Source organism: Lepisma saccharinum, chromosome 11 (assembly GCF_977018435.1).
Source record: "Lepisma saccharinum chromosome 11, izLepSacc3.1, whole genome shotgun sequence".
In the NCBI taxonomy this organism is placed as follows: Eukaryota; Metazoa; Arthropoda; class Insecta; order Zygentoma; family Lepismatidae; genus Lepisma; species Lepisma saccharinum.
The window spans coordinates 1174796-1193911 of NC_139239.1; the positions used below are offsets into that span (position 1 = coordinate 1174796).

Sequence of the window (19116 nt, forward strand, 5' to 3'; positions counted from 1 at the left end):
TGTCAATCTGAACATATGACGGTGTTAAATTTATTAACCGAAATGATTAGAAAGTTATACGAAATATCACGTTAAATTATTTTATCAAGGAAAGTCGGAAGATAATTATTTCGCGGTGCTTTCCTGCCACTCGTGGCTAATCACGACGATAAGATCAATGATTATTGGATGAATTGATACGAAAAACACAAATTCTCAGGAGGGGTCTCTAACCAGGAACCATCGGTAGCGAGATCACCAACTATCGAAATATTACTAAAGTAAACCGAAATCTTATTTACTTTTACAGTAAGTTCCACGAGATCATTTCTATACAAAACTACAACAGTACAATATGAAATTCTTCCATTGGTTATTGTAATTAAGAAGTCTCTGGTTTGATTTTATTACATGCATAGGCACATTGCGCGGTTGTTTGATAAGAAATTTGTTTCAAGTCCACTTTATGCACAGATTGGCCAATCGAAATTAGAACTACCGCTTAAAGTGGGATCCAAACCATCAAGGCCGCGCACATGATTTTTACCTCAGGGCAGTGCTTAAAGTGAGGGAAAGGGGGAGGGGTGCTTTCGCCCAGTTAAGAAACTTCTCATAAAGCATTCCCACCACTAGGATAAATTGCATAGGCACTTGATCTGCTGTCTTTCGCGGCACCCCTCGTCCATGTTCTCACGTTATAATTTGAACATTTGAATTACATGAAGTCTTTTTAGATATCTCAGGGGGGCAAGCGCCTCCTGGTCCCTCTGCGGGCGTCCTTACGAACCATCATGTGCCTGCACCGGGAATCGGACCAGGGACCCCTTGATTACAAGGCGACGACGTTACCATTAGGCCATCGGTAGTCCCTACAATGGCTCGGATCCCACTCTAAAACTGTAGGTTCAGTCCCGAATAGTTTACCCGGACATAAAGTAAATGTTAACAAACTTTGTTACCACTACCAAAGTTTAAGCAATGCTTAAATTAACTTTATGCACAAAAAGCTAATGGGAACTTAAACTGGACACTGACTTGGACTCTCCCGGGCATCAAGCGAGTTACCTCTTGATGTCGCGCTAACAAGTCATAAACATGACCGTGGAAAAAAAAAAAGCGGTCAACTTCCTGGCAGCAAGAACCGGGCCAAATGGGGAAGGGTCGATAATTTTCACCTGAACGTTCGAAGCCGGCGAAAACCCAAGCACGCACAATTACTCACCTGTCGCACATTGTCCTGGTCTCGGCACCTCAACGAAAAGCACACACAATGCAAATGTCACAACCTCCGAAAGCTTGCCAGCGCCCCACACTGTTCAGAAACGCCTCCGCCACTTGGTAGCATTAAACATACCGCGGCACGAATCCCGGAACAACTCGAACAGCGTTCGTCGGTGTTGAGCGAGCGCGTCGACTGGCGTCCGTCCCCCGCCGTAGCAACGCTACCCCAGCGCCATTGATTAAGTGGCCGGCCACAAACAAACTCTTGCAGTCTTGCACAACACTGTGGAAGGTGACTCGCGGGTAGGGTGACGAACTTTCTGCCATGAATTTAAGGGAGATATAATCGCGACAAATTTTGCGGACTTTTAGCGACGTAGTGTGATTCCAGCAAATGTTCGTGGAATGCATAATTCGCGTATTAAACAAAGCAAATGATTTACATTGCGTTTTGCGTATGATATACGGGTTACCAGTGCCGGCGATTGGGTTCCAAAACCGAGGGGGCAAGGTGCCAAAACTGGGAGGGGGGTAACTGCCCCTCGCCCCCACTAATCGCCGCCACTGCAGGTTACAGTATAGAATAAAAATGTGCAAATTTGAATATTTCTTAGTCTTGACCTAAATGTAAGATTTTATTTGTCATGAGCTGCTTAATCCTGGCTAAAATGTGCGTTCCTGCAACAATTTATCATGAAATTCACAGAAACAACCACACAAAGTAATTACCACTGATAAGGATAACATGCTTCATCCAAGTCAATCCTACGTATAATTGGTTGATCGATTTAGTTTTTTTTTACTTAGATTTTCTGCCACTTTTGGCTAATCGTGAAGAAGGGGATGAGTGATTATATGATGAAATTGATGAATGGACACGTTCCTAGACCAGAACCCGGGACCCCTGACGTCGTAGCGCGCTGCGCTGACCACTCCGCCACGGAGTGCAATCCTATAACACCAATAGTATCCGTATACTGAAATGTAACAAGGCAAGATACGAATCAAAATCCCTATCATCCTTGGCAAGTGAAGTGTGGACAACTACCTGTAATCTACAGAAAGGAGATAAATATGGTCAAATTGAAACGAGAAATTAGGAGATTAATCTACGAATACTGACACCTTGCATCATTTACCTCATTGCCTCCTTCTTATATGCTAGTTGCGAATCTATTTATGTACTTTTCTTGCTTATGTTTTTAATTATTTAATTTGTAATTATCTCTAGTCTGTATATTATTAATTAGCATAACTGTATAAGTTAATAACACATTAATGTATGCAGGGCAAAAAGCTGTTTTTATAGTACAGTTAGAGAAGCAGTACAAAGTAAACTATAAGCTTAACTGTAACCAAGGGAGCCTGCAGAGGGCCACCCTCCTTCAGATATCTCCAAAGACCTCATACAATTTGAATTGTGTAAGTGTAGCGTGAAAACATGGACAACGGGTGCCGTGAAAGCAGACCAAGTACCTATGCAAAATATCCTGGAGCTGGAGATGATTTATAAGAATTCTCTTAACTGGGGGATAGCATCACTCCACGTTTCCCCCACTTTAAACATTGCACCCCCCCTCCTCGCCGAGAAAAATCCTGCGGGCGGCCTTGACTAGCCCTACTGCAAATAAAATAATAATTAATGCTGGAGAAGTAAGTATGTTTTAAACTTTATTATACAAACTTAAAGTAACTATCTTGTGACCTACGAGCAAGAATTTGTCCTCAAATTTTGTTAAGTACAAATAAATAATAATAATTCACCAATAAGTCCGTTAGTCCGCAAAATGCAATCCAGGGTGTACTAACTGGAAGAGAAGTTCATATCTATGTGTCTTTAGGGACGTAAGTAACCGAAATAGAAGGACGGAAAGAAAAATTGCCTCCCTTGGAATCGATCCTGGACCTCCAGCTTGGCAGTCAGACATCCTGCCGAATACCAACTACGGTTTCACTAGGTAACCGTATCTTTCGTAATTGTACATTGTTTACAAAACTTGATTCACACAGTTTTGGAGAGACTAATACGTACATGTTATCGCGTATTTATTATTTTGTATCATTGCAAGTTTCATGAAGGGGGTCCGGAGGGAATGAGGGCAAGGGTGGCGTTTTTGTTTTGTTTGTGAGTTTGTTGATTCTGTAGCGGAGGGATCCAAGATAGAGGCTGCACATTGAAGTGTTTGACCTTAATGTCATTATGGTAAATCAAACAGTGGTAGTTCTGTTTCAAATAAAGGTATGCGTGCATTTTTCACCAAAGTCATTAGCCAGTTCACAATGAAATTGCCGCCCTGGAAAATGAATCTCAGCCTCAAGTTATACAGAGTGTATCATAATAGAGTAAACAACTTTAAGAATTTATTTAGACTAAACTGTATGGAATACAGCGATGATATTTGTTGTGTATCAATCAGTAACACTTCAAGATTCTATGAATGTCTACAAATGTTCACAAATGTTCAATGTAGCTTCCACCAATTATACAACACACATTCCATCCAAATTCTAGTTTTTGTCACACTTTTCCCAAGAACTCCTCGTCCACCAAAGCAAGGGCGTTTCTTATTCTCTCCTTTAGCTGTTGCATATTCTGTGGCATAGGTGGCACATAGACTTCGTCTTTCACAAAGCCCCATGTGCAGAAGGGTGTAAGGTCTAGGGACCTGTAAAAGCTACTATTTTCATTAACACTACACCAGCGCCACAATGACCGTGTTTACAAAGTCTTGCACATGAAAATACAGGGTGTCCCACGAACGGCGCAACTGGGAATTAAGAGTGGCGTTACTTTGTAACCGAAACCTGTACATACATAAGTCATACACCAAATGTTAGCCCTGTCCAAGTAGATATTTTTAAACATAGAAACAACAAACGGGGTGCAGTGTTGTTCATGCAGTGTTGCCAAATGTTAGTGAAAGTGTAAGTAGTATCCATCCCCGCCAGTGGCTGTTTGTGCCCTCGGGCGTTTAATATTCGCAATTCATTTGCACGTACTTATAACTAATTTGCACGGGTTTTAATTAATTCGCATGTACTTAGAATTAATTCGCATGTACTTAGAATACTTTACATTTATGTATTTGCATGTTTAGAACTTTTTATGAATATATAATTATTTATTTTATGAAAAATATGTATATAGAAGGTAATTAGAGGTATTAAACGCTATGCATATGGTTTTATATTCATTACTGCAAAGTATGTATTGTATAAAATGATAATAATTAATGTTTATAGTATTGAAAATAAGTTTTCTATGGTTTATGAACCGCTATGAACGGTGGTAATGATACGAAAGAAGACGGTCCCGGTACTCGAACCCACGATATGTAATATTATTAATTATTGCATTATATTATGAAACACGATGGTGCAACACGCTAGACAGAATACTGTCTTAGAATCTCGACTCGGCTCTGATGCCAGACAGAGAATGAATTAATATTCAGCGCAGGTAGAGAAGAAAGGAATTTTGGGGAAGCGCGGTGATGCCAGACAGAGAGAATAAATTAATATTCCGCCCAGGTATCAAGAATGAAGCCTCTGTTAACGTAGGTCAAGGCGAAAGGGTTGTGGATGAGACGGGATGTTGTTGTTGTGACGGGGCAAATACACGACAAGTTATTTTGGAGAAAATAAATTGGTTAGAGAAACGAACCGCTTCGATTTCAGGTGGAAAAAGAAAATGTATCACGGGGTGATTGTGTCCCTTGAAAGAAAACAAAAGATTGTAAAATGCTAATTTTTTAAAAGTCTCCCGCTAAGCGGAAACTCCCTCTCTGTGTGGGTGTGGTGGGGCGATACGGACTTTAAAATAGTAATCGCCAAGGCAGGTACAGAATTTGGACGAAAAAAAGGATTTTAAGTTAAAAGGACATGAGTGGAAGGTGATATAATTCAAGGCGGGTGGATGTAAGGAATTTATCTAATGGAAAGAGAGGCTGAGGGTTTTAAATTTGGACTCGTAGAGTTAACGAGGCAGCGTGAATTTAAAGGGAATGTTAGTTTCCAGTATGGAAAATAGGGGCGGCCCGATTGTGGGGTATTTAAACTTGGGAATCCGAATTTGTCCGCACATTTTTGTTATTTTTTCTACGGTGTTTGTTGCTGTGTTTGTCTTTTGAGTTTTCTGTTTTGAAGATGATGATCCATATTGTAAGTATTGCATTTTTTTATCTAAGTACAAGAGTTATACGAGAATGGAATTTGACTAGTGTTTTATTGTAAATACAAACTAACTTGTCAAGTTCTATCTCGGTTGTGTTTTAGCGGCAAAGTGTTTAGCGTGGCGAGACGGAATAAAAGTGAATTCTAGTAACAGTCGCGATTAATGTATTTGAGATTTGTGCAAGATCCCTAACAAGGATCGAACCTAGGACCGTTTGCACCAACAATATTAGCTTTTTTACTCTACATATAACTATAAACCTTTTATTTTTTAAAAAGAAATAAAACGCACAAGTCTACTACATACAAGTTTATTGTTCTAAAACTAATCTACTACAAAATAAATACAGAGTCAAATTAATTTTACAAATTATTTATACATAGCGTTTACACAACGCTTTACAGTTTTTTATAAGTCAGGTTATACATATACAGAATACATAGCGTTAACACAACGCTTTACAGTTTTTTATAAGTCAGGTTATACATATACAGAATACATAGCGTTCACATAACGCTTTATATTTTCTCAAGCAAAATTGTACATATACATTTATATATAATGAGTTTTACATAACTCATACAGCTTTAACACTACGCTGCTATATTTATACATTATAACTACTCTAAATTACAATGCTTTTAAGTTGTTACTTTGTGGAACAAATAGCTTCCCAGAACTTGTTCTCCAAAGAAAAATCATATGAGTGAAACCGGTGCGAATCCAACGCACATATACATTCTGGTATATACATATATCCCTGCCCACAAAAGTGAAACTTTTTTGTTGGCTTTTCATTATATTTAAACACACAGTGACGTACGGGATTACCGTACAATTCTCTTCTGCGTAATGTCTGCACTGGCGCCCCAGAAAAGTACACTTTATTATTATTACAGGTGATAAATTCATTTATATACATTACACCTTTTTGTTCTGTTTTTGATTTGTTTGGAGCCCACAAATCATTGCATGTATATGCAATATGATGATTATTATAGAAAAATGTACTATGCAGAAATTTAGTATACAGTTTCATAACTAGTTCGATATCTACACTGTCCACTTTTGCATCGAACGCCTTTCTGTCACGTATAAATATTCTTTTATGAGCCTGCTGGAAGTAGCAGCAAATAACACCCTTGTAAGTTTTGATCAACTGTTCCATTTTCTTTTTTTCTATGCACTCAAGATTTAGACATTTGTGAAGTTCTTCTTTTGGTTCGCCAAGTTCACATTCAGAACATGTAGGGTTGGGATAATTTTCTACTATTGCTTGTGCAATAGAGAAAATAAGACACTGGTCTTCGATGCAGTATTCACTGCAGGCACACTGTAAATTAATTAAAGGCACTTGAGAATTTTGTCCATACAATTCTGTCATTTCTTTTTAAGTTTGTTCCAAACAATGACAGAAAATAGGTTAGGGGTAACTCACGGCACATATAATGTAAAAACATAATACAATAAATTCCACACATTGATGAGTTCGGGTTTTGAACCACCGTTTCACTGATGCACCATGATATACAGTTCTTTTTTATAAATTTTAGTACATTTGCACTAGGAGGCTGACCAAAACTATCAAAGTACATGGCCTCCTTATCACTGTTTATAAACAAACTTGTCCAGTGTATTCCTGGTCCAGATTCATTGTCGGTGTTAATAATCAATGCAGCAGGCAATTGCACATTTTTTGGCAATGTGTTATTAGCAAAAACACCTCGAAAAATAAAAGACAGACATTTGTCTGATTGAACAGTTTTTTCAATTTCAATGTTATTCATTGTTCACTATCCGAAAATGCACTGTTTTCGGAAGAGCAACCTTGCTCGGATAAGTAATACACACTTGATGCGTCGTTGTAAAACGAAGCTAAAGAAGAATATCCACTGTCTGATGTTGAGGTGTTCTGTTTAGGTGCAGTCCTTGTGGCTTCTCCTATAATATGCTGTTGAAGCATGAAGCTACGGAGATAAGATGCGTATAAATGTGCGTCTCTAAGAGCACATTTGATTGTCCTTAATCTGTGATAATTGCGACAGCAATTTTGTGCAGGGAAGGCTAACAGTGACGCTTTAGGGCATCCTAGGTCCTCGAGGTTAACCACAGTGCGGTGAAGTACTGTAATCAGAAACTTGCATTTGTCAGCTCCAAAAGCATAAATAACTGATGCGTTTCTGGTGTACTGGGAAAGTACGGAAACCAATTTTGAATAGCAAAGTTCACCGATAGGCCATTCGAGAGAATGCTTGTTTTGTGTTTGCCACATATTTTCGTTTTTTGCTCCAATATCTAAAGTATCCCATTCGTAAGGTGGTAGAAATATCCATGATTGCATACTATCTGAGTCTGCATCGACTATAGCTAGTTCTTTAGGAATAAAGTTGCCAGAATTGTCTCGGAATCCTTGAAAATCAACGACAGCCCTCATATTGTGATCCGTACTCCTTCCTGGCTGGTACTCAACTGATTATTATTTTGTATTATCTGGGAAAATACCTCTATGGCTATCTATTTGGAGAAGAGAATCGAACTCTCCATAAATAATGCACGTGACCGCCGTAGGCAACGGCGCAGAGAATGACAGTTTAGCACTTACACTCCCATCGCGTAATATGTCCCAAGTAGAGTCAATTTCCATTGTGGGTGAAAGAATAAAGGGATACAAAGCAAATCCATTATCAAAATCTTCTCGGGAGAGACCGTTTCCTGTATCCTGGTAATGTATTCCCGTTCCAGAGAATAAATTGTAATATGCTTGGATAATATTTTTGTCTGTGAAGCTGGGGCAGAGAGGTTGGTTTGGAATGGTTCTAGTTCCAACTTGGAGTTGAATTTTATTCAATCCGAAATGATGGAAATTAAAGGGGTTTTTATGTATTTGACCATTGAAAGCTGAATTTTCAACAAAACCTAATATTACACGTTTAGGAACAGTACCTAAAAATATATTATCTAGATTATAAGAAGTAATATTTTGAGGGATAGTTATTGATTTTACTTCCACGCGTGTAATTGGGTATTTAGCTGTAGTAGTTTCAAGAGCATTTGCATGAGCAAGACCTATATCTGGAGATACAGTAACTCTTTTTACATAAAGAGAAATGTCCTGTATTTCTACACGATAAGAAGTATTCTCGGCGGCCATCAATGAAAATGCATCGTTTGATCTATGTAATTTAATTCTCATGGACACATTGTTCAAGAGAAGGCGAGGTTGGCACATAAAATCAGAATACAGTCGCCCGTACATGTCGAATGACCGACTTTGCGCAGCAAAACTCATTCGTTTTTCAATTCCTTTATTTTCAGTTAGATTTTCTAACTTTCCAGGCGTATCGCGATACCAGAGAGCAGCAGTGAGATGAGATTTTTTAGCCTCATTAGAATAGTTGAGTAATGTTTCAATGTATGCCCTGTAAGCGTAACACCCTGCAGAGGACGAAATCAATTTGTCATTTAACGAAACGTCGACCTGACTGAATGCTGTATGTAGAAAATTGTTTCCGGGGGCAACCAGGTTATCGGCAGCTAAGGCCGTACCATCTGGTTTAGTTATTTTACATTTTAGGTACAGATAAATGTGTGCTGGATCAATGTATTCCCCACTGTCTCCAGTAATGGCAAACTCGACTGGACTGTTACTAGTTAAAGATGAAATGGGACGATACTCCACTAAACAAGAATTTTCAATGCTAGTTTGAGTTAATGGCAGAGAAAACAAATCCAATTCTGTATTTGTGCATTCCGATGAGTTACAGTTTACTAACGACATGGTAGTTAATTAGCGAATATATCTCTGTGTACCCTTCGCCTTTTTTTGCGTGACTGGCAGGTAATAAAGGGTGGTTCGAATTTTATACTTTTAGCTTTTCTTTTTTGTCTGCCTTTACCTGAAAGAATCTGAGAAATTTTTCTCTCGCCTTTTTCACGAAGAGCTTCTCCCGCCTGATTTACGCGATCTCTGAAAGATTGTTTGAGAGGCCTGTTTTGTAAAACATCCCCAACAAATTCCATTCCCGAATGTAAAGCTTGCTGGCCAATTGCTTTAGCACCCTGTTTTAATAAAGGCGCCGCAAAACGAAACAAGCTTTTAAATATTGAACCGAGGGCTCCGTGGCCTTTTTGATAGGGAGGACCAGAAAAATAAGGTAAACCTGTTCCCGCCTGGTTGAGATAATAATCTCGATACAACTGACGTCTATCGTATCTCATTGTCGCTTGAAATGTAGTTTAACACTCAGATCTCCGAAGGCAAATGAGAGTTTACGACCTGTGTTGTCTCTTAAAACTATTTCTATTGTATCAAATAAATATTTCGATACAGGCATATAATGAACGGGGTTAAATATTATAGATTGTGACCGGCCATAAGGAACCGAAGAAAATGTAAACATTCTTAAAAGAGGTGCCTTTGTATCTCCTACAAACTGGTAACTGAGTACATTAGTGTATACTAAAACCTGCTGGGGATAACCAATATTTAGGTTGGTCTGTTTCGAACTATGCTGTTGTTTAACAAGATTTCTATTTGGTTCGAATCCTAACTGCAGAGCCAAAATATCAGAGAGGTTCAGTGTAGATAATTGTGCATTGTATTTTCCCTCAACAATATTGCTGGACGGGTTATAACCGAATCGAAATAGCCCTTCTCCAATATGATCTTGATTTAAAACTTGTAAAACAGACTCCACACTTGAATAATATCCAGGGGGAACGATTGTTTTACCGCTCTGTTTACTTGACTGATCCGAGTCTTGGTTATAATAAGTCCACATAATTTCATTTTGTCCTTTTTGAATATTAAACAGACTGTTTGTGAAATGAATTTCAGACAGACCCACTAACCAGCCTCCAGACTCGAGCTTAACAGCATTAGAAAGTTTAGTTAAAAAATGAGAAGGTGTATTAGTCGGAAAAATATTTTTGGATGCATTTGAAACCAAAGTTACATAGTAATCATTATCACTGCCTTCAGAAATCATTATTCCACTTTTTTAAAATGTAATGTAACGCTTGACGCTCCAAACTCAAATGGAAGCAAAGTTCCATGCTCTGTTTTTAATATAATTTCAATTGTTTCAAAGTAACGCTTCTCTACTTTTAGATACTGCCTGGGCTCAAATATATAACTTTTTATTGCTCCATATTCATAATCAACCACACTAACCGTTCGTATTACGGGACCTATATTTGCTTGATATTTGACAATATCTGTGCATATGTTGATTTCACGGGGGATATGATAATCTAAATTACAAGGATAAATAGAACTTGATCTTGCCGTACCTGGACCAATAACCGAATGTATAGATATTTCTAACTTGGGAGTATCCAACGAAAAACCAAACACTGGAGCTAATTGTGGAGATATATACAATTTCATAATTTCATCTTCCTCTAGCGTTGTTTGTGTATACATACTATGCGTGGACAAAGTATAGCCAAATCGGACATGTTGAGCAAGCAGTTTTCTTTTTGAAGGGGGAATATTGTTTAATAATAATTGAATATTGGAGTAGTAACCTTTAGGAACTATACTTTCACTATAAAAAATCTGGTCCTTTTTTTTCGGTTTAAATTGATATGAAATGCTATTTGTATCGGAAACAATATTATAAAAACTCCAAGTTAAATGAAGCTCTGTGGCCGCCACCACCCATTGTTCATTTAATTCTATTGGTTCGCTCAGCTTAGTACGGTAATGTGCTATTTTATTATCAGGAAACAAGTTCAAGTTTACATTGGAAGGTAATGTAACATAGAATTCGTCCAGCGGCATAATGGCAACTAATCTAAACACGCGTAATATCTGATTTATGTACATAACTTGCACATGCGAGGGGGTAGTTTTTCCATTTTACTAGGACAAAGTCTCCCTTTCGTTTTAGAATTTTCTCGATAGTAAATGGCTTGTCTGGATCAAGTGTAATTTTTTGTAATTCTGGTTCATAGAAAATGCCTTTGACAGGATCGTTACTCCAGTCTTTTATACGATATGTAGGGGGATCAGTACTCATACGATCGCTAATTATAAAAATTTCCTCTGTCCAACTAGGTAGATATCCTTTCTCGAATTTCATTTTGGCTTTACTTATCCTTACGTAGTTACCGATATTAAATTTAAATTTGATATTATTGGTTTTTTGACTTGTATTGTTTCTAGACTGAGACCAAATCTGCAGCGCATTATTTTCGCTCACCTCAACAGGAGCCATTTTTATAGAACGGTGATACGAGTGATTATATGATTTTACTACAAGGGGGAGAATATCTACATAACGATATGTATTATTGGCTGAGAAGTGTTTATACAATTTTGATTTTAAAGTACGAATAAATCGTTCCACTACTGCTGCCTTTAGTTCTGAATAAACGCTATAATGAATAATATTGTACTTGTCAAACACTTTTTTCACTTGGGCGTTATAAAACTCTTTTCCTTGATCTGTCTGGGAGTAAACAGGAGGATATTCTAACATGTTTATAATCTTAGTGATTGCTTTTGCCATAATTTCACCCGTTTTGCTTTTCACTGGTATACAGAACGCTTGCCTTGAAAACACATCAATTGCACAAAGTATATAGCGCATACCGTCATTGTACTTGGCGATATTCTGCATATCTGCCAAATCCATTTGCATAAGTTCCAGGGGAAAAGTGGTTTCGTAACGTTTACGTGGGAATTTTTTTCTAACTGGAACATGTAAAGTATATGCATCTTGTTTTGATAGCCACTCAGAAATATTCTTTCGTGATTGCGTAGAATGTTTGGATAATTTTTCAGTATTGGAAAATGAAGTCGGTAGTTCATGTGTATAATACAATGTTTTAAGATCCATACTTTATATATCTTCCCATATAAACTCAGCTTTCCTATTTCTTGAAGGGGGTGGGGGCGTGCGTGTAACTATATATTCTTTGGGTATGTTTAGAGAATGAAGGATAGATTGGAACTGATCTCTCCCGACAGGATCTCTACTTTTCTTACGGGGGCGAACAGAATCATTTATCAGATCTATGATATTTGAACCCTGAATTCTTTTTCCATTTATGTACACTGTTCCATATGCGTCCCAATTTATATATTGAGAAGAGAATAGTCTTTTAAGTAAAAGTTCTGTTTTCTTCTGAACAGTTTTCGGTACTGAAGCAAGAATTTCTTCCCTGAGAGTAACACTAGGAGGGGGGTCGTCTTGTTGCACTGGTTCACTTATTTGTGGCAGCTTATTTTCTTCTTCGATCAATGGTAGGTGTGTGGGAATAGGCTTAGTAAAATTAACAAATTGTCGAAGTGCCTGTTGGTAAAGTTTCCATTTTTCACTTTCCCCTATATCTTCACGTGCTAATATTGTACGAATATTAGAATCTAATCTTGATTCGTGTCTCTGAGCTTTCTCAACGGAGGCATGCATATTAGTGGCAAAGTCCTCGGGAACAAGAATCATTTTTCTCACGCTCATTGTGAAAACAATGCACTACCTAACGCTGATATAATCGGACCGATTAAAAATGGCAAAAAGCCGGCGCCTTTTTGAATTAATATTTTCTTTTTATTTTTGAGCGAAGTGCCCTTCGCCGCTAGTTTACGCAAACTGGCCTTATACTTTTGAAGCTTAGTTTTTTGTACCCCTGAAAGTGGAATATTACCGCGTACTGTGTTGGCTGCACATTGTCCTAGTACACGAACTAGTCCTGGTGTTGCTCGTTGCAAAAGGCGTTTCCGTTGAATAGGTTTTAATTTACACAATAATTTAAGTGCCGGAGCATGTTCTTTTAGTTGTGATGTCATTCTGACGTTCGCACAAGAAATGGTTTGTTGACATGCTTTCCAGTGGCATAAATAGCCATTTGTTCATCGGGGAAAATATGCGCCCTCATACGTAAAATTTCAGGTGTATTTTGTGTTAAATCGAACATTAAATAACTGTGGGGTGTTTCAGTTGCATTTTGAAAAGCTTCCAAAACACTTTTACTATTGTCAGGTTTGAATTGTCGTGCTAAATGGTATATTTGGTGTTTGTCACGTGGATTTTTGAATATCACAAGATAGTGTGAGTTGAGGCTTATGTCTCTCATTTTAGCACCTTTGTGAAATAAATTTTGTACTATAAAAATAACACTTATATTTTTGTGATGAGAATATTTCGTAAATATATCTGCAACAGCGGAATCTTTGCTGCTTTCATTCATTAGATCATCAATGACTATTAATCCAGGAGTTTCAATATCCATATTTGCTACATCAGGGATTCCTTCAATAAAGTGAATATTTGTATTTTGGCTTAATTTTAATCTGGGAGGAACCGCACCATACGCCCATATTACTGTTTTTGGAACTTGTGTAAACATTTTATGTTTATAAAATAGAAGCTTATCCACAAAAGTGGTTTTTCCACTTTGTGAGGGCCCACAAACCATCATAGCAAACGGGTGTGTAAAACGCAGTTCCATGTTGAACAACACACGTTCTCTGCTTGAAGCGCAGACACACAATGGCCCAAATATATACCACAAATTAATTTTATCTTTTCTTTTCAGGATGAGATCAAACAGGAATGCGAAATTTGTTGGAGAACGGGCTTCAGGGGGAAGAAGGCCCTTATGGACCATATGAGGGCTGAACACCGACTTCGACCGGTCTCCCCTCCCTCGTCGCGCCAGAGGCGAAGAAGAGAGGGGAGATGTAGTGTCTGCAGAAGACGGAGAATCGATGGGGAGTGCCCCTGGATAAATACACAAATTGAAATTTTGCAGACAATTTTGGGGCTGTAAAAAAAAAAAAAAAACAATAAAAAATAAAAAACACTCGTTTTTTTATTTAGCTACCATATGGAACCGTCTCAAAATTTTCAATTTTTCTTCGTTTCGTGTGCACTGCTTGGTGTGTTTTCTGCTCAGATTCAGAAACAATTTCAAAATTGGCTTTTCGTTTAATTTTACGTGGGTTCTCAACAACTCGCTTTTCAATTTCCCCTTTGACCAGTTGCTTAAAATAATCAAAATTAATCTGGAGTCGAGTTCTGTAATTCATGGTAATGCCCCTTACTTTAATAACATGTTTCTCATCCTGAGGATCATGTTTGTTTACCATCTTATATGCATAGTTTTTGGGACCACCACCCAAAAAGCATGTAATTTGGTAGGGCTCTTTAATCTCATCCGTCATTTCACCAAGAAATGAGCCTGTAGGAATAAGTTTTTCATGTTCTCTTTCTACATAGAACACAGAGTCCGTATCCACGTAGTGAATACTTTCCTTGACTTTGTCCATAAAAGAATATAAGTGCATTCTTCCATAAGCAGTAATAAACGCAGAGACAAGTACATTTGAGAGTACTAACGGTTCATTTTTGCTTTCCAGATCAATATAATTCACTAATAAACAAGATTCGGAAATAGGAACAACATTACTGATTTCATACTGTGGATTAAACACTATATCATGGAATTTCTGTTCTGTATTTACGAAAATAGACTTAGTTTTTAAAGGATTTTGGGCAAATTTCCCGAAAATTGAATTCAGCAGAATTTTGGAAATAAAACGAAGCCCTGGGTTAGGTGCAATTTCATCTTTTACAAGTTGAATTCCCTCACGATCGAAATAATCTTGAATATACTTGTCTTTGTCATTTTCTGAACTGCAGCCGGAAGGATATCCTGAAGACTGTTGTTTCAGTCTAAGAAATGTGTCTACATAGTCTTTGAACACATTATCATTCTGGTGAGCCGAAGGAAAATCCCAAATTTCATATGTTTTGAGTATTTTGTACCCTTTTTTTACAGCTAGTTTCAGTTCTTCCGATACCCAGGTGCCATGTAAGTATCTTTCTTTATCTGTGTGTGAACATTGTTCTTGATTCTCGCTTTGTGCACAAGTTCTGCATAAAGCAAACATTAATTTGTTATTGCATGACATGCCCAGTACTGGTAAATATAAATCTTTAGGGGGGAGAATATCACATTTTACAACCCCAAACACATTATCCAAGGTGGGAAACTCTGACGTGTAAATCACTGGTTTCCCTGTAGGCATTTTTCTTTGCTTCATCATTGCAGGGTAAAGGGAAACTACATCTAGCAGTTTCATGCTCGTATTTTCATTCTCTTGTTTTTCATAAACTGCCCTGAAAAGTTCAGTGCGTCCCCCATTAAAAGCTTCTTTTGGGATAAGTGGGTTATTCAGGGAATAACAATTCTCAGCAATAAATTTGCGTAATTCTGGATCTTTTTTAATTTCCTCATTGAATTCACATTCCCATTTTTCTACAACTTTGTACCCCATTTGCTCTAACATTTCTTTACGGGTAACAGTACGTTCGTACCTATGGTCTAGGGTCTCGCCAGTCTCGTTAAGAGGCTTATCTCTGTTTTCAGGAAGACAAATCCTGCAAGCATGGTAGTAGCACCCTTGGAAACTATAAACAGTTTTGCTTTCTTCATGGAGCCCGTCCAACTTATAACGTCCTATTTTAGCCTCCCCGAGATTACCTGCGTGTCTTAGAGTGATCTTTTCAGTATTTTCTACCCACTTTAACCACTTTAATGCAATTAGAGACTGTTGGTCTTGTTCCCGAAATCCAAATGGCGGAACTTTAATAAGCGTGTTTTCTTTAAGATATTTACTTCTAAATATCAAAGACGCTAACGACGCAAGAGTCGCGCAGCGAACAAAGCACTGTATTCCAGTCAGATCTTCGATCAGATTAGAGAATTTAATACATGCAGCAGCAAGAATTTCCACATCTTTAATACAGTATTCGCGCAACTCTTTTTGAAAATCAAACATTTTCCCTGCTTGGACAGTTTCCTCGTGCCATTTTAGCATCTCTTCTCTTTCTTTGGGGGACTTGGAATCTATATCATAATATTGAATATCAGGGAATGGACCTACATAATTCTGATTTGCAGGGGTTGAAAACAAATACGGAAAATCGCCTTTCTGCAAATCTTCCGCTAGTCCCAGACTTGCAGGCAGATCTTTCAATTTCATGAGCATGAAATTCAACGAGTCCCTGAACACTACTTTCTTGGTAATAGACATCTCTATTATTTTTCTGCCCTGCATAATTACGGAGGGGGTAATATTCTCTTTAGTAATCAGGTAATTTAAAACAAAATGTGAATCGTATCGCCCTGCATTATGTGCAATACACACGATTTTATCAAACCCTTCCCTCGGAGTTTGGATATATTGCATAAATTCTTGAATATTGGGGAAAATATGGACACGGGGACCGCACGTCTCGCAGAAATCTACATCAGTGTCTTTACAGACATGACAGGCTTGCTTAGCAACAGCCAGATTGACTTCGTGTTTCTGGTCATTTTCTCTTTCTACCAGCATACACTCAAAGTCATAAAAAATGTAAAGAAACTTTGTACTTGGTTCGGGTTTTACAGGGTGAATATAGCATTTGTGTGCTGGTTCTACAAAAGCATTACAGCTTTTACAAAAGAATTCATCGCATTTGTGTGGTGTTTTGCGATTTCTCTTGTTCACTACTTTGTAACAAACGTTACATTGGTGTATAGTTTGACAAACACTGGATTTCCGCCCTTCTGTGCGCAAATGATTTTCATAACATTCCGGGGACAGAAATTTCCTATTACATGCAGTGCATTTTCTGGGAATAGTGTTAGTGGCTTTATTGCCATCATGAGTGTATTCGCACAATGAACAATATCTCGTGCATTCAGTATGTTGATATTTATTATTAAATCCGACTTGGCATTTGGGGCAGTAGTACTTCTTCACAATAAGTGTGGGGACAGAATTAACTATATCAAAATGTTGATCGTGGTACAGTAAATTAATCTGTTTAGGGGCGAACGGAGTGGATCGAATAACTTCATACTCCCTTTCTCCCTCTTTCATTGAAAACACTACAATTTGGTACTCTGGTCCCAAATAATTCTGAAATTTAACAATGTCCTCTACTGTGCACCCATTGGTTGGATCAACGCCTGCTTCATAGCATAACCGTAGAGCGGCTTCTTTCAATTTATTGTCATATCTACGAAACGAGTCGACTTTCTTAGTGTTCTTGTCAATTTTGGCTTGGGCAAATGCAATAGCGCGTGGCAAGCACAGATTGTCATCATTAGTCATAATAGTAAAAGCAGTCTGTCTCTGGTTAGGATTGTTTATTGATAGTAAAGGGGCATATTTTCTGTAAAGGGGGTACTTTTTTTTCCCTCTACCGCGCTTGGGTTCGACAATATGAGCCATGCATTTCAGAGAGTTATCTACAAAGAAGGATTCATTGCTGTTCAGCACTTTGGTCACATAGTGTTGAATAATTTTAGGATTTAATGCCGAAAGGCGGCGCCAAGGGATATAAATATCCTTATTGGTTTCATTGCCGAAAATAATCAAACCAACCTGACTGTCCGGTGCCACATCAAAGAAAATCTTTTTCATTAAAAATTGGAACATGGACCCAACCAAATATTCAGGGTCGCCCACAACCTGATTAGGTATTTCAATAGATACCTCCCGTCCTAGCATTCCAAATCGTCTAAAATATCTTTCTCTTTCATCCACAATTGAAAACTGACTTGCCCCCACCCCTAATTGACACATTGCTGTGTGCACTGTCTCGCAGAAAAAAGTCGGATCACATGAAGGGATATCGTCATGGAAAATAACTCTGTCACACATATCATAGTATGCATTAACGAGTTCTAGTGGGGAAGTGTACTTTCCAGAATGAAAATTACATATAATTTCGTTCGAAGTACTCACCGCAGTGTGGTTAGCCTCGTTTGTGGAGCTTGAAGACGCCATCTTTCACTAACAGATCCTTCCAGTCGCAGATACACAGACAATAGAATCACCTGTAAAAATAGAAAAAATAGTTGTAGTACTTGTTCACATTACGCATATTTGTTTCTTGCTTCGGTTCATTATTTGGTTTACATATTATTTAAAAGCACCATACATATATGTAACAATTCACTTACCTTAATTATAGCTTCTTTTGAGTTCTTTGTCTTCAAATCTCAGACAATAATCACAAGTTGATATCTTTTCTGACACAATGGTTCAGAAATTCTTCTCAAACTAACATCTTCTCGCATTTACGCACTTTTTTATACTTCATAAACAAAACTGACGCGTTCTCTGATTGGTTGAAATAAAACCGACGCGTTTTCTGATTGGTTGAAATAAAACCGACGCGTTTTCTGATTGGTTGAAATAAAACCGACGCTTTCTTTGTTCTTGCGTTCTAGTTCACCTTGAACTCCTTCCCATCATCCTTTGTTCTAGTGTTCTCGGTAACCTTGGCATACTTTGACAGAAACATGTTGTAGCCTGCAAGCGACGCGCAGTTTCAAAAAAAAAAAAAATTTGACCCTTGCTGTGCATTCTCAGACATCCTTTGTTGTCTGGTTGAATCCCTCCCCTGCCCTACAGTATTGCATAGCTTTCCCCTGTTATTGCGTACTGGTTAACCTTGAAAAAACCGGTTCTGAAAATCTACCGACGCGTTCTCTGATTGGTCAATCAGATTCCTTCTTTGTTCTGACGTTGTGACGTCATTTGACCTTGAACGCGCTTCCCCAAAATTCCTTTCTCCTCTACCTGCGCTGAATATTAATTCATTCTCTCTGTCTGGCATCAGAGCGGAGTCGAAATTCTGAGACAGTCTCCTGTCTAGCGTGTTGCACCATCGTGTTTCATAATATAATGCAATAATTAATAATATTACATATCGTGGGTTCGAGTACCGGGA

General features: G+C 38.0%; 1 protein-coding gene across 2 annotated transcripts in view; it reads right to left on the reverse strand.

Moving 5' to 3' along the window:
- Positions 1-1390, reverse strand: part of Trpm (transient receptor potential cation channel, subfamily M) — a 587782-nt gene extending 586392 nt beyond the window's left edge. For both annotated transcript variants that reach the window (XM_083130635.1, XM_083130634.1), the window contains exon 1: positions 1202-1390. The gene's annotated coding sequence lies outside the window, so the exon portion shown is untranslated. The remainder of the gene's footprint in view (positions 1-1201) is intronic.
- Positions 1391-19116: the final 17726 nt, after the last annotated feature.